Source organism: Takifugu flavidus, chromosome 1 (assembly GCF_003711565.1).
Source record: "Takifugu flavidus isolate HTHZ2018 chromosome 1, ASM371156v2, whole genome shotgun sequence".
NCBI classification, from domain to species: domain Eukaryota; kingdom Metazoa; phylum Chordata; class Actinopteri; order Tetraodontiformes; family Tetraodontidae; genus Takifugu; species Takifugu flavidus.
In genome coordinates, this window is record NC_079520.1 from 11,174,127 (window position 1) to 11,180,426 (window position 6,300).

The 6,300-nt window shown below is 46.3% G+C and overlaps 1 protein-coding gene across 1 annotated transcript in view; it reads right to left on the minus strand.

Annotated features, from left to right (window-relative positions):
* Positions 1-6,300, minus strand: part of LOC130535200 (NAD(P)H dehydrogenase [quinone] 1-like) — a 164,623-nt gene that overhangs the window by 104,161 nt on the left and 54,162 nt on the right. The gene's annotated exons all lie outside the window — the stretch shown is intronic.

Sequence of the window (6,300 nt, forward strand, 5' to 3'; positions counted from 1 at the left end):
TGAGAGGGGAGAAGAGAGCGAGATCCCATCATGTAAACAGACTAAAGCACCACACCGAGATGGAGGAGGCTGTTGCCATGGCGGCAGAGGCTGCATCCTTTTGTTAAAGATGTCACTCAGGAGGAATCAGGGCTAATGAGGAAGGACTTTTGCGGCTGCCCGTGCACGCGCTGGCGTGTGTGCTCCCGCATGCGTAATCAGTCAATGTGTATCCGAGCAACACGCTCTGCCGGCATTCGCCACGGCACAATTGTTCTCTAAAATTTTCCTTTTTGAGGAAACGCTGAGCGGAAAACGCAGGTGAGGGTTGTGAGGAGGAATTAAAATGACAGGAGAGCTGAAGTCAGGCAGGGGTTACACAACCCATGTGGAGAAACGCCAATGTCACTGGTGAGAAGGGCGCGGGGCAGCAAGCCACATGTAACTTTGTGTTACTGTGCAGAAGAAGTGTGTGTGTGTGTGTGTGTGTGTGTGTTGTGTGTGTGTGTGTGTGCGTGTGTGTGTGTGTGCGTGTGTGTGTGTGTGTGTGGGGGGGGCGCCATGTTGCGTAGGCGGTTTGTTCTCAGTGCTCTTCATCTCACTGCAAATTAGCAAAGAATCAAAGGGAAACAGGTTTCATTTTAATCCCCCTTTCTCTCTCTCTTTCTCTCTCTCTCCCTCTTCCCCTTTCTCTCTCTCCCTCTTTCTCTCTCCCTCTTTCTCTCTCTCCCTCTCTCGTCTCTCTGTCCTCGGTAAACAGCCTGGAGCCTCCCACAGAGCCAACGCAGACATCTGCCTGCACTTTCTCTCTTTCTCTCTCTAGTTTTCTGTCTTAGAACTGACGCACAAACGCACACAGACCCACACGCGCCGTATTTGTTTTGCTGTCAGCATCGTCATCAAAGGCGGCAGGAGAGGTTTTTGGCGCCATTCTTCCGACTCCATTTCCCATCTCCTTACTCATTCTCCCAGCCCTCCTCTGCCTCATCTTCCTCTCTGCCTTTATAGACAGGGATAAATAATTTGATCTGGAGGGTTTTGAAATTCCACCACTCTGAGAGGCGTGACGTTAATCTTTTATTATCTGCTCTCTCATTCTTTCTCTCCCTTTTCTCTCCCATTCCTTTTCCTCCTTATCTCTCCACCAGACCCTCCCTCCATCACCCCCCTCCCCCCAGCCTGTCCTTGCAGTATTCTAATGATTCATATTTCACATCCACTGCCTTTTCATTTAGCCTGTCTACACCGCTTCAGGGACAGCTACTCACGATCTTAATTGACTGAGGAGATAGAGGGGCAGGTAGAGCCACCATCCAACACCCCCGAAGATGCAGTAAAAAAAAGAAAAAAAAGAATTGGAGGGTGAAACCGAGCGCAATTTTACTCCTGAACAAAAACACATCAATGCACGGTCATGTGCGCGGATTTGTACGCCGTGGTAATTAAGCTGTCGATTTTTCTTAAGGTCAGGGGAGTGACGCAGGAGCAGAAATGATGATGTGAGGCAAAGGATGCTCAGATGAGGAGAAATGAAAGAAGTAACCCCCCCTCCCTTTCTCACCTTTCCATTTCTGCCTCACTCTGTCTCCCCTTCCACCCACCCCCCACCAAACCCATCTCTCTGTCTGTCTGCGCCTCTCTTTGATCTCTGCCTCTGTCCCACACTGCATATTAAGATGCCCGGGCCCCTGTTTGGTATTCTGAGGCGGGCACCGAGATGCCAGTCTCCATATCCTCTCCTCGCCTCTCTCTGAAAGAGAGCAAAAAACCCTCTGTCTGTCTCAAGATGCTTATCCCGCTAAATGGGTCTGAAATAGCTGGAGAACGAGGCTGGGGCGGGGGGAGGGGGGTGGGGGCGAGCAGTGGTGGCAGCAGGGAAGAGAGATGCACGAAGGGGGAAGAGGGGGGGCGGCAAGGGGATGTAAAGACACACACAGACGGGTGGCGGGGGGTGCGGGGGTGCGGGGTGGGGGTGTGTTGATGGGGCTGATTTTGGCTTTAGAGTGGATAATTAAACGCTATTATCACAATGGGTCAGCAACACAGCTACCTTGTACACTAGGAAAACAGCCCCCTTCCATATCTGCCTCCCAGAAAGAAAGGAGGAAGAAATGAGGGGAGGGAGGGGGAAGGAGAGGGATCCACAGATGAACAGGCAAAGGAAGAAACAGTGAGAGGAAGACAGGGAGCGGGGGGGGGGAGTAAACGAAGCAAACAGAATTAGAATGGGAGAGTGTGAGTGGGAGAGTTTAGCACGGGGCGAATGCTCAGTGTTTGGGATTAGCAAGTCTCTCTCTCTCTTTCTCCTTTCCATATATCTCCCTCTTTCTTTCTCTCCCTCTCCTTCTATAAGCCCTGGGGATGGCACAGCTTTAGTTAAACTGCTCTATTAAACGGTGCCTGCTGAGAAAATCAAATTATAACTTCCTTTAATCAGCGAGTATCAGTGGCCCACACAGGAGCAGCCGCCTCTGACAGCACACACACACACACACACACACACACACACACACACACACACGAAGGGGAGATAGAGGGAGAGAAAGAAAGGGAGAGAGGGAGACATAAAGAGGGAGAGAGAGAGAGAGAGAAAGAAAGAAGGTAGGGGGGACTGTGACTGGAGACCTGAGGGAGGCCGATATGAACCTGTCTCCCATCTGCTTTGGTTCCCATGGCAACAAGATAGAGTGAGGGGAATGAGGGTTGTGGAATGTCTGCATCTATCGTTTCCTCTCGGTAAGCATCCTCACACACAGAGATAGCGGGGAGGAAGAGAACACGCTCTCCATGAGTCAGGATGTTCTTCTCTTTGGGTGGCACACCACTGCCATGATGTCTGCTCCCCTCCCTGTGGAGAGTAACTTTTATTCAGGCACAGATGCAACGCTACTTGCATTCCAAATACGTCTTCTGTGATGGAATTCATTGTAATGTATCACCTGCTCTTTTCAGTATCATTTCCCCCTTCAAAGTGTAACTGGCTCTTCAAAAGCATTATCATTTAGCTGCTATCATTATTCTTCGCAGCTCATTCCAAGTAGATGATTTAACCACTGTTGATGCATCAGTAGTAAGAATCTAAAAATGGTCTACACAGCTAATATGGGACCACTGATTTCCTGGGTGCAGCACCTTTGCTTGTAGTGGCAGCGTTAGTGTAACGGCCTCATTCTTATAGACATAATTGACTCGTGCTTTTATAAATCTGTCCCATTAGGAAGCAATCTAATCATTCTTGCCTCTGATTAGTCATTAACAGTCCAGTTAGTGAAACGGCAAGACGCAGGTGGGTGGGTAAGTGTTTAGATCTCAGGGGTCCGCCTTGACTCGTTAATGATTGGCTAATTAACATTGTTTCAGTCCTCCAGCTTGTTTACCCTCACCTGCCACCGCTCAGAGGCAGTAAACGCGGCTGCGGGGGACAGTCAACAAAGGAAGGTGGCCAGAGGACGGAAGCGAGACAGTGTCAAAACACACAAATCTGAATCTGAGGTTGGGGGTCAGAGCCTCCAGAATACAGATGATGAAACCCACGAGAGGACGTGTTGGGAAGAGCGGCAGCAAAAATGAGCGGACAAAATCGAATAAGCTGGTTTGTCAATGCATCATTAGGGCTCGGCGAGGCAGTGCTCGTCTCTGTTACTCATAGCAACACTGAATGCCATGATAATGGGCTGACTGATGATTGGTCAGGCTGCTGTGCTCTGGTGACTGACCTCAGCGCTGTGTGAGTGAGCTCACTGTGTCAGTATTTTGATAACCCAGGCGTTTCAACCCTTCTGTGCGGCTTTAGCCTGAAACTCAGCTAGCCCCATCCTGGATCCAGGCCATGGCAGCAGCTCCATCTCCTCAATCGGTCAGAGGGCAGCTTTTATTGATGTCTCTGATTATTAACATAACCAGAGACATCAATAAAAGGTACCACATCACCAGCCATCGCCATCCCTCCTGCCTGTCTGCAGCACGTCGCCCCCGATCTGAGACTGTTTGTTGAAGCTTTAAATGCTGCAGATGGTAGTACAATAAGTTACCAGTCGCTGTTGGTGCTCAAACACGCACAAACACATTCCTGCTAAATGATAAACACATTCCCACGCACGCAGGCAGAAAGATAGAAGTCCAATAAATGTGGTGGTGTTTTCTCTAGTCTTATAGTTTAAATGTATCTGCAGGGCAAATTTGGATTTGTTCCTCCTCCCTTTCCAAAGTATTCTGGGTTAGTCATGCCAGAAAGTGGCAGCGGTCGAGAGCCATAACATCGACCTGAAGAGCTTTGCTGGTGTGCATGTCTAATGCAACTCAGTCTGGGAATACTGCCAGTCTACTGTTTTTCCACCAGTGGGGTTTATCATACACACATGTACACACCCACACACAGGAGCAGAGAGGGAGGAGGGCAGTGGATGTGAGCAAGTGTGTGTGTGTGTGTGTGTGTGTGTGTGTGTGTGTGCGAGAGAGACAGAGAAAGAGAGAGCTTTGTAGCGTGTCACTGATCTCTGCTAGCATGCAGCAACATGTCCCACAGCCGTGGCCTGCTTGTCAAAAGTCACAAATATGCAGCTCACATGCTGTGATTTTTGTCATCCTGCAGTGCTCGTTGCCTAAAAAGGCTTCAATGTTCCTGATACTAGACAGACGTGCACGATATATTCAAATAGCAACATGGTGAGTAACTCCCACATACAGGAAGCTTAAAAGAAAGTTTCTGCCTCAAACTGACTGAAAAAACCTCCTCATGCTAGGCTAATTTACAGCTAAAGCTCAAAAAATGTAAGCTCTTTTTTGGTGCTTATTTTAATGTAAATGTTAAAACTTGTTTTTGCCAACTTTGCTAATTATATACACATGACAATTTAGCCCTAAATCATCTAGTTAATCTCAAAAAAATCCTCAAAAGGTCTGTGCTAATGTTTAGTGCACTGACTTCCATTTATTATAAATGTCTCAGATGAATAACCCAGAACTTGGTCTCCAGTTTTAAACTTACCTTTTTTAATCCCTCACTAAACCTGGACCTCAGAAATGAACACACACACACACACACACACACACACACACACCACACACACACACACACACACACACACACACACACACACACACACACACACACAAACGCAGGTTAGCTATTAATACATGCACTTAAACACCACTTCATTTAATTCCTTTGTTGAGATTATACATTCGGGCTGGATTCTGAGTGTATCTTGATTAAATATTAAGCAGGATCACTATCTCATTTCATGTAAAGGATGTTCACTTTTCCTCTGAGGCTTGTGATAGGCCAATGAGTGTGTGTGTCTGTGGGTTTCCATTAAATATAAAGGGAAAACCATGAGCACTATCATCACATAAAACAACAGCATCTCTAAATGTGTTCATGAATTTAATGTATATATCGTGTCTGTGCATGTGTGTGAAAGTTGCTGGTTTGTTCCTTTTTGTTACACTCCTCTGATGGTGACAAGCCCCCTTTTAGCCAGCTGGCATGAATGCAGCCATTCACACTGGGAATATATACTGTACGTTAGGCCGGACTATGACAACAACATGCAAAGCAACTTTCCAATTCAATGATCAGCTGTGCACAGAACTGCTGTAAAACTGAGCGGAGGCTTCTGAATCCACAATTTTAAAACAGGACCTTTTTCTGATCTTTAGTGTCTGGAAATATTTCATTTATTAAACCAAGTTGGTAATCCTGACATATCTGACTATTTTGTTGTGGCTTTTAATGAAATAATCATCTTTATACACGCTGTGTATAAAACAAAATACGCTTTGGAAAAATTAAAAAAGTAATTAAACACTGCAAATGAACATCAAATAATTTGTTGATTACCAAGTCAATTAATGTGATCTTGACGTTTATTAAAAATAACTAGAAGGAATAAATGAATGGATTGGTCGCAAATTCCTGAAACACAATGCAAATTACATTGAAATGATTCCGCCTATTGCGTGGAGTAAAATTTCCATAATGAAAAAGCAGGAAATAGTTTTCTTCCCAACTGAGCTGAATTATTAGAGACCAGTTCATGCTCATGTTAATGAAAACCGACGAATCAATCAATTAATCTACCTAAATGGCCTCTCCTGTCATACGTGCATATGAACTTTGAAATGTTTTCTTGTGTAAACTTTTACAGGTTTGATGGTTTCCTGCTTTCCAGGCCGGGTCGGGAGGTAGTTTACCGTCACCACAAGGCGAGTAAACAAAAGAAAAGTGAGGAATGAGAGTGCGGACACGTCCAATGTTGCTGTATTTACTGTTTTAGGCGAGTTGGGAGCGACGGTGTCTCGCTGCTACCCGACAGAAAC